The 21,904-nt window shown below is 40.5% G+C and overlaps 1 protein-coding gene and 1 pseudogene across 1 annotated transcript in view; both read left to right on the forward strand.

Annotated features, from left to right (window-relative positions):
* SYT9 (synaptotagmin 9) overlaps positions 1–21,904 on the forward strand; it is a 200,654-nt gene that overhangs the window by 16,003 nt on the left and 162,747 nt on the right. The window lies entirely within an intron of this gene.
* On the forward strand, positions 2,183–2,515 carry LOC123857405 (NADH dehydrogenase [ubiquinone] 1 alpha subcomplex subunit 3-like; annotated as a pseudogene).

Raw genomic sequence — 21,904 nt, forward strand, 5'->3', positions numbered from 1 at the left:
GAAACAAAGAAAGAGGCATAAATGAGGGGCCACATTCGAACCACTTTTAACACTTTACGCTGAAAATCTCAGGTCAAACGTATTTTCAATGGTGATTTTTTTTTCCCAAATACTATGAATGTCAAGTGGTAGATAGCATAGCTGAGCTAGCTCTAAAGTCCTCCCCAGTTATTTCAGAAGGAAGGAGAAAACTGTTGTTTGCTGTTCTTTAATCTGTTCCACCACAATTGCTACTTTAGATTTAATGTCACTGTAATATACTGAATTTATAGGTCATCCTTCTCTGGGGCTTTTAAAGTACTTTGTGTGTATTCCTTTAATTTTTAGGTAGCTAAAACTCATCATGTCATGGAATCTATTTCAGAGAGAGTCTACAAAGAGAGCTAGAAAATCCCCCAAAGTGTTTCTTTTTTCCTTCCACATGCTGTTGGGAGAAGCATCTATTGATTCTAACCCCACACTGCTTCAGAGGCCATTTATGTGTGGATTACTGCAGCTTCTCTGGGGGGGATCTAATCCCCATAGGTTCAGTTTGAGAGGATCCACTCGGTAGGCCAATAAAGATTAAAATCACAGCTCTTTTCCATTACATTGGTTCTTTTGATCTTTTAATTTTTATATTGTCTCACACGTCAATGACTCAATCACAGTTGTCTTCCCAGTGCCTCAGTATGTGGGAAATGGAAAGTTGAACTGGACAGATTCACAAAACAAGGGCACTATAGCATATGTCTTTATAGTAAAAGGTGATGTTTTAGGGCTTGCAGTCACAGCACTAAGGAAAGTCATCAGATTTAATTCAGGGAATGGACAGAAGTGGGTGTTAAATGGTGGCTTTAATAATGCAGCTTAGAACATGGGGAAATGTCAGAGGAGGATCAGAGTTGGATGTGCACTACCTGATTTTTAAATACTCAGGAAATAGCTTCATTGAAAATATTAAAATAACAAGTGCAAAATATCTGTGGATTTTTTTAAAAAAGGTTTTATTTATTTATTTTGAGAAAGAGAGTGGGAGCAGAAGTGGGGGAGGGGTAGAGGGAGAGGGAGAGAATCTCAAGCAGACTCCATGCTGGGCATGGAGCCAGATGTGGGGCTCCATCTCACAGCCCTCAGATCATGACCTGAGCCAAAATCAAGAGTTGGGCACTTAACCAGTTAAGCCACCCAGGTGCCCCTCTGTGGATTTCATATCATCTTTATCTGCTCTTTTTTAAGGCCTCATGCTAATCAAACTAACATTCCTATAATAAACACACTGCATGTGACATAAAAGTCATCAAATAAGACTTATTTTAGCTTGGTAAATAGTGCTATAAACAATGGAGACCTACCAGTCACTAACTTTTAATAAATGAAATGATATTCAAATGTATTGAACTAAGTTTGTTCAAACTTCAGAAGTTAGAAACATCAGAATTATAGGGGGAGACTATGATACTTCACCGACAATGACACATCAATAGATAAAAGAAGTGGATGTTGCTAAAAGTTTGATTTATGTGAAATACCAATGGAATTTTCTAGTCACCAAGAGAGAAGAAATGTTCATGGAACATTTTTAAAAAAATGTTTCAGTACCATAAAAAAAGGAACATTAATTCCAAAAGATTAAATTTTATGGGCCACATTTACAGACCGTAATGCAACAAAATTATCAATAAGTGAATAACAAGTCACAACATCACCAGAACCCTAAACACCTGAAAATTGAACTCTTTCAGAGATCTCTTTAATTAGAAAATCAGATATGGAAACTAAAATTATAGACATTGAAAACACTATAGAAATGAAAGCACATATGTTAAAACTGTGGAGTGCTATATTTAGATGACAATTCATAACTTTCATTGGTTGTAGTAAATAGAGTGACAGAAAATGAATATACCAAGCATTAAATTTACGAACTTAGAAATGGAAAAATAAACCAAAAACATGTAGGAGCAAAACATTAGTAAAAACCAAAAGAACATATTAATGAATAGAAAGTGAAAAATAAAAACACAAACAAAAGCAGTATTAATAAACAAAACCAAGATGTGTTTTTTGAAATATACATAAGTAAATATTTTGCTATTCTGACCAAGAAAAGAATGTGAAAACACAAATATAAAACAAAGGGAATGAGAAGAAGGATTTAATAACAGATACAGAAGAGGCTGCTGCCGCCGCTGTAACCAAGATGGCCGGGAGACTCACCACCTTCTTCAAGGATGCCTGGGCCAAGGAGCGGTGCTGGTCGCATCCTTCACCATCGGGGGCCTCGCTCTAATTCTGCCCACCCTCAGCCCCTTCCCCAAATACGCCACCATGATCAGCCAGGCCACGACCTACAACTATCCAGTGCCCCTCCGAGATGATGGGAACATGCCTGATGTGCCCAGCCACCCCCAGGACCGCCAGGGCCCAAGCTTGGAGTGGCTGAAGAACTTGTGAGCACCCCTGGTGACATGGAGGAGGCCCCTCCCCTGAGCCAATAAAATGTGAAAAGCGACCCCTCCCCCCCCAAAAAAAACAGATACAGAAGAGATTAAAAGAAAATGCCTTATATGTAGTGTGTTTAGTGTAACCCAGTGGAATTTTCTACTGGGTGTTTACTCTGAGAATATAAGAATGGTAAAGCATAGGAAAGCTATCACTGCATGAGTAGGTTTTGTTGTATACGTATTATACATACATAATTATTTGTTTTAAGTTTTGATCATGTTTACACAAAATTAACATAAGCTTCTCCCATTTTTTTTCTATTACCCTCCATCCATTCCCTCATTAAAAGAAATAACTTTATTGAGGCATATTTTACATAGTATATAATTCAGCCACTTTTAAGTATACATTTTGGTGATTATTTAGTAAATTTATGAAGTTGTGCAAGCATCACTCTAAGGTTAGAGCATTTTCATTACCCCAGTAAGATCCCTCATGTCCATTCACTGTTACCTGGTTCCAGAAGGCCTCTAATTTACTTTCTGTCTCTATAGATTTGCCTTTTCAGGACATTTCGTATAAATGGAATCCTACAATAGGTGATCTCTTTTGTGACTGGATTCTTTCACTTTGCATGCTGTTTTTGAGGTCCAGCCACATTGTATAATGTGTCATTAGTTCTTTTTTATTACTGATTAATATTTCATTATATGAGTATTCCACATTTTATTTATCTATTCACCTGTTCCTGGGCGTCTGGGTTGTTTACAGTTTGGGGCTATTATGAATAACTGCTACTAAGAACATTTAGGTACAAGTTTTTGCGTGGAGGTATGTTTTCATTTCTCTTGGGTCCATACCCAGAAGTGAAATTGCTGGGTCATTTGATAATTCTGTGTTGAACATTTTGAGGAATTGCCAAACCATTTTCCAAAATGGCTGCACTATTTTACATTTGCGTCAGTAGCACGTGCGGGTTCCCATTTCTCCACATCCTCGGCAACATTCGTCATTATCTTTTTATTATAGCCATTCTAGTGGGTGTGAAATGGTGTCTTATTCACAATACATAAGTTTTTGGAGAAACAAACAAACACAATCATGTCAGGTAACTCCAAAAAGGCATCTGATAAAATTCAACATTATTCTTGATTGTACCTTAGGGAACAAAAAAGCTGCCATCTTAATATTAAGAAGATGATGGTGACAGTGACAATGTTAACAATTACAACTATTAATAATAATAATAATACCAATGAGACATAATAGAACCTGTTGCCAGATATCATTCTAAGCTTTTTATATACTAACTCCTTTAACACAGCCACCTTGAGGTAGGTTCTAGTGCTATCTCCATTTTACAGAGGAGGAAGGCAAAGAATCTGCCTCCACACAGCCTGTAAGTCATGGAGCTGGGATTTGAACGCAGCCATTCTGATGCAGAGTCTACCCTGTTAATCCTTATGCTTGTAATGTGGAGAATCTCATTTCATCTGGGCCCTCAGTGCTGCTTGGTAGTTCCTACTTGTCATCAGCCCTCTTCCTTGCCCTTCTCTCCTTCCTCTGAAGCTCTACCTCTACTCTCAACTTCCACTTCTCAGAGAAAATAAAGACTATGCAAAAACAAACAAACCTAATAGAACAGAAACAGAGTAACATGGCATCATAGTATTTGGTAAACACGGCATTTCAAATCAGCGGGGCGGGGGGAGGAAATGGATTATTCAGTAAATGGTGTTGGGAAGAGCACTGTATTTCTGCTCTATTACGCAAATTTGTCATGTGTTTTAAATTTTACGAAAAGTAAAATCATTAAAATTCTAAAGGAAATTATAATTTAAAATCAGGATTCTCTACATGTGACAGGAAAACATTGATAACAGTGGCTTAAATACAGAAGGTTCATTTTTTTTTAACATTTATTTATTTTAGAGACAGAGAGAGAGCATGAGCAGAGGGGGAGGCAGAGGGAGAGGGAGAGAGAGAGAATCCCAAGCAGACTCCCTGCTGAGCACGGAGCCCATCATGGGGCTTGATCCCATGACCCTGAGATCATAACCTGAGCCTAAATCAAGAATTGGACACCTAATTGATTGTACCACCCACTTGCCCCATGCACAGCTTCTAATTCACAGTCACCTCACGGGGTAAGATGGCTGCTGGAATTCCAGCACTCACATTTACATTCCTGGGAGAGACAAAAGAGTCCACCTCCAGCCCAAGTCTGCTCTTCTTACGGAACCTTTTTGGAAGTCCCTGTCAACACTTGTGCTCTCATCTCTTGATCAGAATTTAGTCACAGGGCCATACCAAAGCTGGGAAATGTAGTCTTTTGGTGTCAACCCAAATTCCAAATGCAATTTAAGTTTCATTGTTTTTTGGGAAAAGGGAAAAATAGGTATTGGGTGGCAACTGTGTTTTCTTTTGCAAAAGGCATTGTAGACAAAATGACAAACTACAAAATGAGACAGAATAATTGCAGTGAATGACATGTAATTAATATTCTTAAAATGTAAACAAATCTAATTAGTAAGAAACTTGATTGCCTGTGCTTTTTGGAGAGAAAGTATCAATTTTTTGGTTCTTCTTTAGATGTACATTATAGACTAGATAAAACTTAATCTTATGAGTACTTTTTTAAAAAAGCCATGTTGACCTTTTAGCAAGGAGAAACATTTTTTTGTTTGGGGTGTTTTTATTTTAATTCTCTGTCCCTCAAGGGCACGTACTAGGCTCATCTGTTTGATGCTACCCTCTATTAGTACATATACATTGCTGGGCTGTTTGATTTAGGACAGATTCAGCTAGATCACCTGAATGCTCAATTACCTGCTATGGTGAGAATCATCTGCTTTCAGATGGATAAGATCAAATCAGTAGCCGTTCTCAGTTTGGTGCTTCATCAGGAAGGGAATTAAAGTGAAACCATTAGCGGTCATTTTTCTAAATACTAATCACTGAATTTCAAATCCTGGAAAAAAACCTTGCATGTTTTTAATGATTATTATAGACTGGAATGTTTTTAACTGAGTTCAGGACTGAGGGACATTGGGAGGGGGGACTGTTTCTGGCCAGATTACTTAGACAACAATAATTCTTCACAGCTTTCTGTTAATATCTTCTGATTAACAAGCAAGTTGGAGCCAACTGATTTTGGCTATTTGGTATCCTTGGTAACCACGGTTAGATGATGAATTGAATCAGTTAAAATTAATTTCTTGTGAAAATCTGCTTCCATGAGAAAGTATTGGCTTTGGTATTTAGATGCACAAGAAATATGTATGTGTATATATGTATGTGTGTGTGTGTGTGTGTCTCAGCAGATGTGGAGAATATTTGATAAAAATCTACAAAGCCTAGTAAATTCAAAGAGTGGGGAAGATGAGGGAAGCCTGCAAGGGCTCTGCCTGTAAGGATTCTGCTTCTACCTGGAGAGGGACGATTTAAAATGAAGGAACCTGAGGCATAATAGCCACTGTGTGAGCTTTTGTTCAGCTACAGGAGTAAGTAGCCTTCTTTTCCTTGTATCTGTGAATGCTGTCATGACAAAGCTATTTTATTGTTACAGAAGTTTGGAAAAAGGTAGAGAACAGTTTTTTTTTCCCAATATAAAATCATACAATATATATTTTAGCTCCAAGCTCATTTTTAATGTCAATTTAGAAAGCATTTTCCTTTGGTCCCGATGGGTGCCTTAGCTGAGACCTATATCTGCTGCATACCACGCATTTCCAGAAGTGTACATTTAGGGAGTATTGCTAGAACAGGAAAGGCAGTGCTGGACCGCGTAGCATGGGCCAGGATCACTGGTTGTTGTGATAGGAGCACTGCCACCAGCCCACATTTGGAGCCTGTAGCAAAGGGGGGGGCTAGCGCCACCTCATTGTAGAGATGGGACCTAGGTCCCTGCAGGCCACACATTTCCCTAGAGGAGGCTGGGGAAGAATGGATGGTCCTGAGATCAGTTCCATATCAGATTTTGGCAAATGCTGACTTCAGGACAGACTGCTTGCTCTCAGAGGAGCTATGTAAGAAAGGAAGGAAGAAAAGCAGGAGCTGAGCTATCACAAGGTAAATCACGGTTTCATTCATAAGATTTTCTGCTTAGAATTTTTCTTTTTTAACCATCAAATCTGCCTTTGTTCTACAGTTCAGTACTTCCTGGGCAGTGCATGTAAAGCGAGTTCAAAGACTGTTTCACCACTTTATATTTGTGTAACTTGAGGATAGTTACCTAAATTCTTGGTGCCTCAGTTTTCTTATCTGCAAAAGGAAGATAGTAATGTTGATAGGGGAACCGTAAGATATAAATGAGACCATGGATTTGGACAGGACCTGCCTTCAGAGCTCAATCAATGTTAGTTCCCTTATTACTCCCCTCGGGAAAGACTTGTCTGAGCTTCATGAAAATCTGCACAAGTGACTTTGACACCATCCTTTATTTTTTGCCTTTTCTTACTTGTTCCATTAGTCTCTCTTTTTGTTTTCCACTCTTCTGGTGCCCTATCCATGAATGTTTTCTCTCCTTTTTCTTCGTCTTATTCCCCCTTGCTTCATTTTATCCTCCAAACTTGTTTTTGGCTCTTTTCTGCTGCTTTTCATAAATGAGGATGTAATGTAGTCTGGCTAATCATTCACCCTATGTGAAACTTCCATGTGCTGGATGCTGTCCTTGGTGCTGGAGTTATTGTGCTTGAGAAAGGCATGGTCCTTGGCCTCAAGGAGATGGATGACCTTCTAGTGGAGGATATAGACAAGTAAACAGGCAGTTACAGCGTAGTGCAATAAGGGAAAGTGCAGTGTGTTATGGAAACACATAGGAGGAGCACCTAACTCAAACTTGTCAGGAGTGGTGTCAAAAACAGCATCTCCAGGTAAGAAGTAAATAAGCTCTGACATGTTATGGAAGTGTGAGGCCAAGCAAAGCATTCAGACCAAGAGTTTTTAGGAAAGAAAACAACATGTGCAAAGGCTTGAATATTTGAAGTAGGGAGTGACCTTAGGGAGCCTGAGTGAGTTTAAGGTTGGCAGAGTTGAATTTGGGAGCTAGAGTGGGGGATGTTTATGTAACGAGAGATAAAGTCAGAAACGTAAGTAAGGGTCTTGTGGGCCATGTTAAGAATTGGGATTTTTATCCTAGTGGTAATGGTGATCTGTCTTACCACAGAATCCATAGGGCATGGAGTACAGTGGGAGGTAGGTGTAAAGGAAGTCTGAGGTTTCTGAATTAGGCAGCTAGGTCATACAGAATGCACAAGAAGGGGCAGGTTGAGGGAATGAGAGAGACTGAGTTGAATTTTAGAAATATGTGTTTGCGGTACGTACTAAATATGAGTTATAAACATGAGTCTGAAATGAAAAAGCGATTTCAAATCTTATTTTGAAATTATGGTGGTGATCACTTTTGTTATTGCCAACAGTTTTCTTGTGTCTTTTTGCATGATTCTGGTCCTTCTGCCTGTCTTTATATTTTGGTATGCATAGCTGGGTAATGATGGCTCTATTATATGTATCCAAGCGGGATCAAAGTGTGAGAACATAGTTGTGGTGGAAGAGAGAATCCAGGATGCACTTCCAGTGAAGGCAATTAGAATAAAATAGAGAGTGTGCAGCTCCTGGTATCATAGGGATTGCTTACAGGAACTTGGAGGTTGGCTTCTTTCCAAAAAGTGGAAGTACCATTCTAAGTGAGTCCCATGGCCAGAAACATCGACCAAGGATGGCCCCAAGGGAAGTGTATGAGTGAGAGTTTGGGGGGTGGGGGATAAGTAAGGTCTTAGCCTGCCTAGACTCAGCCTCCAAGATGAGATGTGTTTCTAAATCAGCTAATTTCATTTAAGAAACAACTGTGGTTATGTGATTGCTGAATTTATCTAAAAATGTTGAGAGTCTATTTTTATTTCTCACTTTCTGTGTCCTTTGAGATGAAGTCCTATGGGAAGTTTATTTCCTGCTGAGCTGTGTAGAGCTGCTTTTGATTAGTCAGAGCCTGCCCTCTCCTTTGCTTTCTAGTGCTTCTCTTTTGCTTCTGATATCTCAGAATTTGTTGACCACGTGCATGTTTCTGTAATCTACACCAGTCCTGATTGTATAATCTTTGGTCATACCTCTATAAGTTCGTATTTTTATGATGTTACTTTGTGTGGTTGGGTTTTTTCCCCCCATATAGGGGAGGTTCTCATTTCCATCACTACTCAAGTTTTCCCTTCTACAGCTCCCACATCCCACCTGATACATGGAACTGGGCCTGATCTTAGACTCTGGGGCTGATGCCTTATGGTATAAATGAAGAATGAGGAGTTTTCTCTCTCTTTTTTTTTTTAAGATTTTATTTATTTATTTGAGAGAGAGAGAATGAGAGACAGAGAGCATGAGAGGGAGGAGGGTCAGAGGGAGAAGCAGACTCCCTGCCGAGCAGGGAGCCCGATGCGGGACTCGATCCTGGGACTCCAGGATCATGACCTGAGCCGAAGGCAGTCGCTTAACCAACTGAGCCACCCAGGCGCCCTGAGTAGTTTTCTCTTAGAGGAGGCAGAGATAAGGCCACACATAAGGCCACCTTCTTAGGAAACCCAGGCTTCCCAACCCCTTCCTCAGGGCCAGCCCCCCCGCCGCCCCACGGACAAACATCATTCGTTATGTTTTGCTTATAGTGTTTCGCATTACACCCAATGCCTCATAGAGATCTGGGAGGATTTCCTAAAGGTTCTTGCAGTCCACTGGAGTGAGGAAAGCTAGGTGAGCTAACAGCTCTATCCTGGCCCTGTGAAGTCCAGGGCATGAGCTAGAATGAGTTCTTGTGAGGCAGGGCTGCACAAAGCCAGTTGGCAAAGCATGCATGGCATCCACTCCAGCTTAGGGCATACCCCTGGCCTGCTGGCACTGCCCAACTGATTTCTCCAGACTTGACAGATTCTGGACTCTCCCAGAGTAGATATTCTCTCTGCTGCCTGTCCCCTCTCCATATGATGTCTCTCTCTTCACAGCCACACTCTCATAAGATGCCTTATTCTTGCTGGGTTTTCTTCAAGCCCCTGTCATGCAGTTTCCACGCTACCCCCCTCCCCAGCCACTTCTCTGAGGCTGCTCTCACTACAGTCATCAAGGACCTGCTAATTGCTAATCCTAGCGGCCACACTGCAGTTATTGGAATGCTGCTCCTTTGGACATGGTGTTCACTGCTTCCTCCTTTCTTGCATTTTGCAACACTGAACCCATTCTTCTCTTCCTTCTTCATGATTTTTTTTTCTTCTATTTGCCCTTTAACTATTCATGTTTCTTAATTACCTAGCTTGGCCACTGCTTTTCTCACTTTCTGCATTTTTCCCAAGTCATCCCCTCCACTCTCAAGATTCAGCAGGCTCTCTAACATGCTGATAGTTCCAAATCCACTTCTAGCACAGACTCTGCTGAACGTCAGCCCTGTATATTTTACTGCCTTGGATGTCTCCATCTGGATAGATGAAAGTCACCTCAAATTCAACATGCCCAAAACTGGAGTCATCATTTTGGCCTTTACACTGATGCTCTTCTGCCTGGAATATGCTTCCCACTGGTCCCTCGGGGCTTACTATGCTCTTCATTGAATCTCTCTGCTCAGTGAACATCTTCTCAGAAAGGCCCCATATCTACCTATTTCTTCCCAGACTTTTTTTTTTTTTTCCTTCAGAGCACATATATCTGAATTGATATGATAGAATTACTTTTACTTGTTTAGTGTTGGCCTCCCCCTATTAGAATGTAAGCTCTCTTTATCTATCTAGTTCACTATTATATTTGTAGGACCTGGACCAATTTCTGGAACATAGTAGGTACCCACATACTGAGTGAATGAATAAATGATCCCTCCCCCCACCCCCGCTCCCAGACTGATTTCTGTATTTTTTTTATCTTGCTGGGTGACACCACACCCATCCCTCCTCAATCAGAAACCTGGATGTCATTCCAGAAATTTCTGTCACTATTACCACATTCCTGCCTTCCTTTATCCACAGTCACCAATTCCAGCTAGTTTCTCAAATCTGTCTTCCAACTCCATTTCTCTGACTACCACTTTGTTTTAGACGTCAGACCTCCCTCTTGCATTACTGGAGCGCCTAATGGACTTCCTGCCTCTGTTGTTAACCACCCAAATCGAACCTCCACCAAAGCCAGAGTGGTCTTTCTGAAAAGCAGACGTGACCCTGCTGCTTTCCTTTGAAAAGCTCTTCATTGGTTCCAATCAGCCATAGGATCAAGTCCAAGCTCCTTAGCAGGACATATGAGACTCCTCCACCCACCCAATGTGCCGTACCTGGCTCTACAGGAACAGTTGAGTGTGCCATGCAGTTTCCTGCCCCCTTACTTAAACTGTCCTCTTAGCCTGGAATGTCTCTCCCCGCCCTCCTGCCCCCTCCCTTCTAGTGGAGTCTTTTGTATCCTTCTGTTAGCACTCAGTGTTGGGTCTCCTTCATGTGCATTCTCTGTGCTCTTCTCCCTATCACTGTACCTACACTTAATGTTATCTGTCTATGTATCTGCCTCTTTCATTTGATTGAGAATGCTTTGATGGAAAGGACTGTGTGTTATTCACCTTTCTATTCCCCTCGTCTAATCCAGTGGCTAAAGCATAATAAGTACTTGATGAATCCTTGAATAGATGAAAGAAAGAATGAATAACCTGTCAAGATGGGTGTTTTCTGGCTGAAGTCCTGTCATTGTCATCAAGTTAGGACACAGAATTGCATTTTCAAAACCTGAATGATATTAGTGAAATCTGCAAGATGGGGGTTCCTTGTGTGCTCTCTGCTATAGAACATTCTCCTTATACTTGCTTGTCAGAAAATGCCATGTCTTACCTTCCCTGTTGTCCTATTAAGACTCCAAGTCAACAACAACCAAAAAGGAAAAAGGGCCACTGGAAGATTATGTCCATTGGTTTCTGTGTTGTGTGAATCTGAAGGGTTTTCTGAAACAAGAATAAAATGACTTTTTTTTTGCAGTGGTGAAGTAATTGTGTTATTTTTTTTTTAAGTTTATTTATTTTTATTTATTTGAGAGAGAGAGAGAGAGAGAGAGTGAGAGAGAGAGCGCAAGAGGGGGTAGGGTTAGAGGGAGAAGCAGACTCCCTGCCGAGCAGGGAGCCCGATGTGGGACTCGATTCCGGGACTCCGGGATCATGACCTGAGCCGAAGGCAGTCGCTTAACCAACTGAGCCACCCCGGCGCCCTGAAGTAATTGTGTTATTATAACATGTGTTTTGTCAGCCACATGGACGTTATGGCTTAGTGGACAATTTTTTTAAGGATTTAGAGTATGCTTAGCTGAAAGTTACTATTCCTTCCCCCAGAGTACATACTGGATTTGAGTTTTCAATGTGAAAATAAATGTTTCTATTGCAGAATTTCATCATCAACTTGTTGGAATTCATGCCCAGAATTTTTTGAGTTGAACAGTTCTGTCTCAGTGGCACGTAGAGATTCACCAAAAAAGGCACTGTGCCAATGATACTGTTAACTCGTTCAGAGCTATGAAAGCTGCACGTGACTTAAATGGCAAAGGAAAGTCAGTCCTAAAGTGCTTAATCTGCAGCTTAAATCTGTAGTGCTTAAATCTGCAGGGTGGTTTTGAAACTCTGTTTTAGTGAGCCCTGAGATTCTGCAACCTTGTCCTGGCTACACTTGGACTTCCGGGGTGAAAGGGAAGCTGGCTGCCCGTCACTCCCACTGCACCAGCACAACAACACTAGTATCTGGTTTATAGAGGGTGGTTCTGGATCAGATTTCTCTTGATACTATATTTGGCTTGATTTGGCTGAATGTAGCCGGACTTGTGTCCTATAACTTAGAACAAATTTTAAGTGAACAGAACTAGGTATAATTTCATGTAGTCAGATTCCAAATAGCTTAAGAGGAATGAAAAACATAGAGGATCTTCTAGAGTCTCACATTACAACTTTTAAAAGTGGAAGAGAAGGGGAAGATGCCACCATCTTAGAAACTAGGGCCAGTGAGCACAAATTTAAAGGATTATGGCACCCAAAGGAAGGGGCCGGGCAAATATAATCCAGGAATTTTAAGGAGGCATATGCCACAAAGATGTTTCTAGGAATGCTGGTGGCAAGAATGAATCAGTATTTTGGAAACCTCCAAGGAATAATCTCAAGTGTATTATTTTAATTTATGATCAAACCAAGAAGGAAGACATCTCCCTGCCTGGGGAGAGGGAGACATCCAATGGAAGCAGAAGCCATACCAGCAGAGAGAGCCAGGCAGATGGCCCGGGCCTCACAGTGGAGGATATGTGGAATCTAGAAACTGAAGGCTTGTGAGCGTGGTGTCCATCTCTGGCAGAGTCCTAAGCCAATTTAGCAGATGGTTTGTGAGCACCTAGGAAAGAAAAGGTGCCCCAGAATTGGCTAATTAAAACCAAGTCATACTAATCTTCCCGTGCATCCTTTCTTGATAGAATCACTCTTGACTTCAGCAAGATTTTTCGTGAGGCTGCTCATGATACCCAACACAAGTTCTTTTGTTCTTTTAAGAACAAAGAAACGGAGTTGGGGAAAGGGTGTGTAAGGTGAGGCTCCTGTCAGCTGCGGAGAAAAGCAGGAACAGGACAGTACTACCTCTTGGGGCCAGCATGATGGAGCCAGGTAGAGTCTTCCTGAGAAAGAGTGGGGAGCCTCGATAAGCTACTGTGTTCAGAGTGCCCCCTAACGCTGCATTCCTCAAACAGGGAGCCGGGAGCCACCTGCCTCCAGAGATATTTGGGGGTGCTCATTTAAATGTAGATTCCTGGGCCTCACCCGTAATCAGGACCTCTGGAGGCACAGCCCAGGAATCTATACTTTTAACAAGCTTCCCAGGCAATTATCAAGCACACACAAATTTCAGAACTGTTGCTTTAAAGATAAGCTCATTTCAGAACTATTGCTTTAAAGATAAGCTTTCTGTCAAGAAAGTTACCCAGTTAGAGAAGTATAGGCATTTTTTTTTGTTGTTTTATAAGCAGATTCCTTTTTTGTATATGGTTATGACCCAGAAATTTCCAATCTTCCTCTATATCTAATTGCCCAGGGTCAGACCCAACTCTGTTGCCATCTGGTGATAGCCCATTTATGCTGCAAAAGTAGGGCTGATGAGGCAAATCTTTTGAGCACTAAAATAAGAATTCTGTTTCAGGTAAAGACCTTATGTAAAGAGCAGTGGGGGCATACTTGAAGAAATTTAGCTCTGTACAATTCCTTAAGAAAGTCAGTCTCCTTGATGCCTAAATTGGGGTGCTGCTCTGTGTGTAACAACCATTAACGCACAGATTTAAAAACATGTGCATAAGAATACACACATAAGTTTATTATAAATTTTACTGATATAAAGGGTGTGCAGCACACAATTCATAATACACATTATACTTTATTGATTACATTACAATCGACCCTTCCAGAATGCTTTCCGTGATTTTTGTCAAACATCTGTATCCATAGCAACCTTTGATTGCAATTGACAAATAAGTGTGGGTCCAACATGCATTGGTGGTTGATAGTTTCATTTATGTTAGCGAGTAAGGTGGAAGTGAACAACAGTTAGTGACAAATGTCCTAACATCACTCATTCTGCAATAACGGGAGCAGCCTCTTTGTTGAATCAGGTAATAAGAATGTATCTTTAATCTGTTGTGCTGTTCACAACATAATGGCTATAGACATGACACACTTTTAATCTTTATTATTGACATTTTCTCCATCACTTTCTTAAGACTAGTCCATCAGCAAAATAATAAATCAAGCGCTGATTTGTCGTGTTTGAAATCTCCATGGTGTAAATGCTTCTACCATGGCCCATCTCAACCTACCAGTATGACATCACTGAACTCGGAGTTGGGAAGGCATGAGCAGTAGTACATCATTATATAGTATTTCCACCATATGGATGAAATATATTTAAATAATCTTGGGAACACAGATAATAGTAAATGGAGTAAAACGGGTAGGAGATGACAGCTTTTGAATATTTATTACTTTTGTTTTCAATATAATTTATACAGTTGTAAGTTTATGTCATTTAATTTTAAAATAATGGCTGAGTTTTATAACCAGCTCTCAAAAATCCCTAAAAATTTAACGATTGGCCCTTATGAGCTCTGTGAGCTGGCTCTAGCCTACTGCTGAACAGGGGCAAATTTTCTGACCCTGCAGATTGGTTACTTGGTTATGTTCCTGCTTTTATGCAGGAGTACAGATAAGATAGTCAGGTACCTTTTCATATTTGCATAAAATGCAGCTCTTCTAAGCCAGAGCATAGCAATAACATGCCTGACAAATGTGTCCCGCCCCTGGGCATCAGAGTGAAGAGGAATTCCTAAACAGATGAGTTCAGATCCAATAGAACAGGTTTCCCCTGTCATGTCTGGGAAACTATTTACGACTCATGTTCTTTGCCAGCTTCGCGTTTTCCCTCAATAGATATTCTGACATGTAAGGGTACCTCTCTTGTGTTGCATCCTACTGATTCCAGCAAAACTGTTTTTGATATTTTGACACTCTCCAGTCAGGAAGACCTTCTGAATACAAGTATGTTATGATATTATTATTTCTTTCTTTTCCATTTGCTTCTACACCTGTTCTGTAAACGGGCAGTCAGTTCGTTATTAAAATCTAATGGCAGCCTGGCTGTGGGCGTTAGAGTAGATTTTTGGAGTCATTTGCCCAAAGGCAGATATAGAATTTGTTTGCAATTTGTAAGTTTTTGGAGCTGGAAGTTTGAGGCTATCTGCCTCAATATCCAAAGATAATTAGGATTTGAGCTGCACTTTTACCTAAATTCTTACTAAAACTGACAGTTCTGTGCAGTGCTGTTTTCTTTAATAGAATTTTTGGATAGTCAGGGAGTAAGTAATATGCCTTCAGTGCACAACCATATCCTTTCTTCCTGTTTTCTCACTGTTATGCTTACAAGCACATTGTTGAATAATTTAATCCTCCCCAAGAGCATTTCCTGAAGTGCGTTTGAATTTCCCACTGTAGGGACCTAGGCTCTATCAATATTCTCTGTACTGACCCTTGTAATTATGGCACTGGGACCTACTTAAACAGACTTTCGCCTAACAAATGTAAACGCAAAACTGCTTTAAGTTGCTACTTGTTCTTGCCTGCTGTGGAAATTGGCTATATAATCCAGCAACTTGGCTGCTATTTCAGTCATAAGAAATCTTCTACAGGCTCCCAAATACTTCAAGTTAAAATTCTTAGGGCACCACCCCCCCGATTCTTAGTTGGGGTAAGAAAGCTTCTCTCCTAATACTGGAATAAAGTTTTACATTTATAAAATGAAAAAAAAATTTTTATCATATAAAAAACATAAAATGAAACCCAACAATCTTTTGGCTGGAGGGAGACCCTGAACCCATTTTACAGTATCGACACGATCTTTCTAGTTTTCTCTTCAAGCCAAAGCCACGTTCATAGATGCTCTCTTTGTGGATCTATTCTGGTTCAGGGCAAAAAGTGGAACCACGACCGAGGGCTTCTATAAAATACCCTTTGGCCGGGTATGTGTCGAGGTGTGAGTTCACAGAGCCAGCCAGGTAGACAGATGGAAGGCTAGGCACCCTGCGCTTCACGTGCGTGATGACAGGCGGTGCCTAATTACTGCTCCTCCAGCTCGCACCTCCCAGGGCACTGTGTGCAGGGGCTGACCCAGGGACTCCATCCGGGTCCCGCACCCCAGGGTTACCTGGCAGCTCCGTGGGAAGTTTCGGAGAGCAGAAGTCTTCCCAGGTGTTTCTCTGTGTTTTTTGGCATCTGTTTCAGTTAAGACAGCCCCTTCTGGGTTCTTAATGATCCTCTTTCACCAGAATTGGGAATGTTTCAGCTTCCTAATTTAAATCGTGTTCTTTATTTGTACTACATTTAACTTGTCCACATTTTATTTGCAGTTTTTAATTATAATTATCTAAGTAATATATATATATATATATTTAAAAATGTTCCAAGAAATCATACAATACTGAGAAAAAAAAGAGAAAAGCTTTATTTCTCACTTGTGGGTCCACTCTCAGAGGCGACCATTTTCATTGACTCTACAAGTTTTAGGTTTCTGGCAATTTCCTTCACAATGTAAGTAATATACTTGTGCCTTTTGTGTAAACTTTGTGTGTAAACAGGGTGAGGAATTTTCCCATTCCCAATTTTTATTTATTATTATGTTTTGGATCCTTTTATTGTTATATGTTAAACTCTAAAAAACATTTAAATTTCCATTTCCTATTGTATCAACCTTAGACATTATTTCCGGGTCCTCTGCTTTGTAAGATAAAAATAAATTGGTCGGCTATCATGCTGTTATTGTGCTGTGATGGTAAAATTCTTATATTCTGTATTATAATCGTGAAGTCATCCATGTTTTCACCATATGTTACTCCTAAATATTACATACCAACAAACTGTGTTTTATGGTACATTTGAGGCTTTCTTAACCAACTTCCAGTTGTCTAGTTGGCTGGAATTATCAGGGCTTTCCATTTCTTCTAGAAAACATTTCAGTAAATACCATGAGAGCCTGAGTGCTCAGGGACAGCAGGCTTTTCACTACTATTCCTGTTTATTTCTGCTTCCAGAAGTTAAGCTGAATGCTTCCTAGGAAGCAGTTATTTTTGTTCCAGAACTTGTTTATTCTGGTTGTATTTATTATTTCAATTATGTAATTTAATTAAATATTACATATGCTGGTGAAATATGAATACTAAAAAAGAACTGTTGTTTCTGGGAAAACTGATTTGAACGCTTTGTAAGGCTCACTGCAGGTGAGTTGTATTTTTAAATGCTGCCGAAGTTAAGAGTGGAGGAGTGACTGTGAAAGACTGAAAACGATGGTAAAAATCGAGGACTCCCCTCTCAGATTGCCTCGCAAATATCTTTTAACTTCTTCTTCTACTTTAAGCAAACTCGAATTGAACACAGACTGTATTGTGGGTATTTGTGATGTGAGAAAGACAACATGAAGCTATAATCCAAGGACCCATATTCAAAGAAAAGAACTTTACCCTGTGTCAAAGAGTTGGTGAATTAATGGTTTAAGTTAAAATAAAATGTTTACCTTAAGATAAAATATTTGAGGCATAAGGGGGGTGGTGTTTTCCTTTAACTGACTTTTTCAGTTAACTGGCACCAACCACTGGAGCTCAAAGTGTTGTTAGCTTGTAATGTTAGAGTGAGGACAGTGACTGAGGGCAGTGACTGAGTAGCCTTCAGCAAGCTACCTTTCTGTACTTAGCTTTCCTCATCCGTTAAACTGTGGTCATCATAGGGTTTCCGTAGTGATCAGTGAATTAACACATCGGTGATGCTAATCACAGCATCGGCCCTTGTTAGAGGTGGGGCTATCATGAACTGCCGTTGTAATTTTGTGATTTTGTGAAACTTCGTAGCTGCCATGCCATGAAGTGGGATTGGACCTCGGAAAGGGAAACGGAGTTTTATGTTGTTAATCTTGTGCCATTTGAAGGATTCGATTCCTTGTATCCAAAGTGTTTGGTGATGTGACATCACTTGTTCACAATTTTGTCGTATTTTAATTGGCTTGATATTTGACTGTTACTGCCATTTATGCCATTTTGTGTTTCTTCGACTATTTTGTAGTATTTGCTATCACCAAATGCTTAGGATATTATGTAAATGAAAGGAAGCAATATTTCTTCACTTTATTATTAAAAACAGCCAGTCTCTTGATCATATACCTGGTATTGGGAAACTACTTTCTTCTTGATGGTATTCTTTCCAGGAGTTCCTGCTCTCATCTAGAAGTATTCTCTCTAATCTAGACAGTGGTGATGTCCTGGGACCCCATATCACTGGCACTTGAAGGTTAAGCACACTGTTTATTAGTTTCCCTACTTTCTCTTTTTTGAATTCCTTTTTTTTTTTTTTTAATTTAGAGTACATCCTCAAGTAAATTTTTCAGAAGATGGACATAGGACATAGGTATTGAATGCTTGCGTCCTAAAAAAACTTTTATTTTGCCCTCATTTTTATGGATGATTTGGCTAAGCATACATTCTATAATGAGAATAATTTTCTCTTGGATATTTAAAGGTACTGTTTCATGGTCTTCTTGCATTACAGAATTGCTTAAAAGTCTAAAGGTGCCTGGCTTCTAGGTCTCTTTATGATGTTCTCTCTAGCCGTGGGGTTTTGAAATTTCATAACAATGTGTCTGAATATATGCCTTTTTTTCATTCATCTTGCTCAGCATTTTCTGGGATATTTAATCCAAAACCATGTCTTTCCTTCACTCTGGGAAATGTTATTTTTAAGAGAATTTCTTTTTCTCCATTTTCTCTTTTTTGGAGGGGGGGGTTGGCTCCTGGATTAATCCTCTTTGTTTCCCAGCTTCTCTGAAGCTGTTTTCTTTCTGCCCTATACTCTTAGTGTCTTGAAAGGCAAAATTTTACATCAGAATAGTCTAGTATGGGGAATCTTGTGTTCCTTCCTCTCACTTCTCCATACTTTTCTCCCTTTACATGACCCTTTCACCATAATTTTCCACATGCTTCCCCTCATCTAATCATGGAGTTTGAGCATCGAGAAACAGAAAGACAACTCTGTATGAGTTTACTCAGGCCATTTGGTTATATTTCCACATCCTTAGGGGACCAAGCTGGCTTAGTCCATTTGGATTCCTGTAACAAACTATCAGATACCGGGTGACTTATAAATAATGGATATTTATTCCTCACAATCCTGTTGTCGGGGAAGTTCAAGATTAAGGTATAGGCAGATCAGTGTCTGCTGAGGGCCTACTTCCTAGCTGATAGATGACTGTCTTTTCACTGTGTCCTCACCTGGTGGAAAGGGCAAGAGAGCTCTCTGGGGTCTCTTCTATAAGGGAACTAATCCCATTCGTGAGGGCAGCACCCTCATGACCTAAACACCTCCCAAAGGCCCACCTCTGAATTCATTGGGTGTTGGGATTTAATATTATGAATTGGGAGCTATATAGTCTATAGTACAAACTACCCCTAGACCCTATCTTACAGGAATTTTGAGGCTGAAGATCAGCCAGGCTTCTTCATCCTTTCAATGCCCGTATTAAGTTAATGATTCTTTTTATAAAGTCAGGAGTGTAAGGTTCAGAACTCTGTGACCAACATTAGTCAGAAGGGGTTTTCAGCAGAGTCCACTTACTTCTTCCCAAGAAAGAATTAAGTAATGATTGGATATAACTACCCACATTGGCTTCTCAGTTTGGTGGTGGTTATGGTTTCTGTCCTTACCTGTTCAAAGATCTGAGCAGAAACTGAGTCGCTCCCTATCTTAGAAGAGGGTCAAGCTCCTTACTATAACCTCCTTCACCTTGAGATAGTATGCGTCCTTATTTTAAACCTAACTTGATTAATAGTAATGCTATCTAATTGCAATTTTTTCTTTCTCATTTTGGGACAATGAGATAGGGGCCCCCTTCTGGTTTCTAACAAATTATAAAGCAGCAAACATCTAGAATTTTCCAAAATAGTATGCAAGTTATAAAGACAACCAAACACTTTATGCTTTCATTCCATTTCCTTATGTATTTTATAAGTTATTTATGGAAGTGGAATTGTTTAGGCTCTGATGCACCACATTTTCCAAGTGGTATATAGCAGTCCATATGTTCACATCATGACTTCATAGCAAATGGCAAAGATGCTTCCTAGACTTGATTTTGCAAGATTGTCGAAGGCTCTTCTGACACAGACTCCAGAGTCATAACAGTGGGAATAAGTAAGTGAGTGCTAGGGCACTGGGAAACCCTGGGAGGAACCCCAAACTGTGGGGTGGGTGATGCTCCATTAAGAGTATTTTGGCAGAAGGATTTGAGGGAGACTGTGTGCCTGGCTATTACCGGTATTTAGTAAAGCTGTGGAGTTAGATATATTTGTTAGAAATCTAACTTCATCAACCCGCTCCTTGCCTAGTAATTCTTGTATTTTTACGATAATGTCTCATCCTTTCTAATCATTTCAATAATTCTTATTTCCATTTAATTGATTATTCACTTAAATATCTTATGGGCCTATGTGAGGCAACTTTAGCATTTTATACCTTGGCCTGCTGGACCATCATCCTTTCCCTACCAAGGGGTAGGAAGGACTCCTGTCCTCCCACTTCTTGCATTTTCCTGTGAGTCTCCTGTGGGGAATATGGTGGATAACAATATCCCACTTAAAATGAGCCACTTCCTTTGGCTCTGCCATCTTTCAGCTGAACCTAGTACTCGTGTCATCCCACTAATGCATACTTGATGCTCTTGCTGTTTCTCTCTTCCAGTGCTGCCCACCCTGTTTTCCTGGCCTTGTCTGCCTGCTAATCTCTGCTGGGTCTTTAGGGCTCCTGCCTGATCTCCCACTAGTGATCTAGCCTCAATTTCTTCCGCCCCTTTATGTGTGAGAGCCCTGCCCTCTCTGCTTGCTGTTTGGAGTGTTCATTACTCCTGTCTCCAGCACTCACATTTTTGGTCTTTAGCAAAACACCTCTCCTATCTCAGGCCCCCGTTGGATTAGAGTGTCTTATGGCGATGCTGCTTGGACTGCTAGTGATACAGGATGCTGATGAATGCCAGAAGAGTGGGGGAAGTTCTGTGCAGCCGCAGGAGAGCCCATTCCATCCAGGGTCCAAGGACCTGGAGAATGTTAGTGAAACACTTATTTGTGGCCCCCTTTCCCACCTAAGTCTCTGAAGCGTCATGTGGGATGTCCCCCCAGGCTCTCCCGTTTACTCAGCATTTGGGTAGCCACCTGCCTGGGCTCTCTGCCTGGCATTGTCTTTTCGCTCCCTCTGCTGAGGGAGGTGCAGAGCCTGTGCAGTGACCAACTTTCATTAAAGTGAAGCAAACGATTTGGTTTGTCATAGAGATAGAAAATAGAGCTGTGGCTGCCGGAGGGCTGGGGGGAGGGGTGGAGAAGTGAGTGGGACGTTATTGTGTAATGGGTGCGGAATTTCGGTACAGGATCACAGAAAGTTCTGGAGATGGACAGCAGTGATGGCTGCACCGCAGTGTGAATGTGCTTCATGCCACTGAAGACTGTGCATAAAAATGGTTAAAATGGTAAATTTTCCATTTATGCAGGATTTTACCACAATACGAAAAAGAGAATACCCAATATAAAGAGAAGTGAGGACTGCAGAAATGTCTTAGGAGAAAACGTTCGTGCCTGCTTATAGCTGTAGTTCTGTCCACTGCCTGGGAGGCAGAATTTCTGTGAGTCAAGGAGAGGCAGGCCTAAGGAGATCCTTTTTGAGAAGCATTGGTATTCTTTGTATCTTCCAGTTAGAGTTAACAGTAATTTCTATTGAAATCTAAAGTATATTTTTTCTTTATAGCCAGTGCTTTTTAGAACAATTACTACATTTTTGGGTTATATACCAGTGTTATTAATCATTCTGATGTTGAATAGACGCCAGTTTCTATGCATAACTACTAATGAAAATGAATGATTTAAGAGAAACCGTCTTCATTTCAGC

The sequence above is a fragment of the Mirounga angustirostris genome, unplaced genomic scaffold (assembly GCF_029215605.1).
Source record: "Mirounga angustirostris isolate CCGP_5_RB_7025 unplaced genomic scaffold, mMirAng1.0.hap1 SCAF_13, whole genome shotgun sequence".
NCBI lineage: Eukaryota > Metazoa > Chordata > Mammalia > Carnivora > Phocidae > Mirounga > Mirounga angustirostris.